The following is a 279-nucleotide window of genomic DNA, read 5'->3' on the forward strand; positions in this document are numbered from 1 at the left end:
TTGCCATTTTTGAGGACAGGGTCGCAGAGCTACCGAGATTAAGATACGAAACACTTTCCCAATTGCTTTATCAGTTTGTTAAGTAGATTATTATAGATTTTGTATTATCTCTTAGGATTTATTTTGAGTACTGGCTTACCAGAAAATGTGCTGGCTTCGTTAAAAATGAGAGAGCAGTTGACGATCATCTCGGCGTTTATCAAACGCTGATTTTGCCGCTGCTGCGTGGGTTCCATAGGTTTCCTAGTAGATTATCTGTTATATGCCAGTTAGTCGCAT

Source organism: Drosophila rhopaloa, unplaced genomic scaffold, assembly GCF_018152115.1.
Source record: "Drosophila rhopaloa isolate 14029-0021.01 unplaced genomic scaffold, ASM1815211v1 contig_115, whole genome shotgun sequence".
In the NCBI taxonomy this organism is placed as follows: Eukaryota; Metazoa; Arthropoda; class Insecta; order Diptera; family Drosophilidae; genus Drosophila; species Drosophila rhopaloa.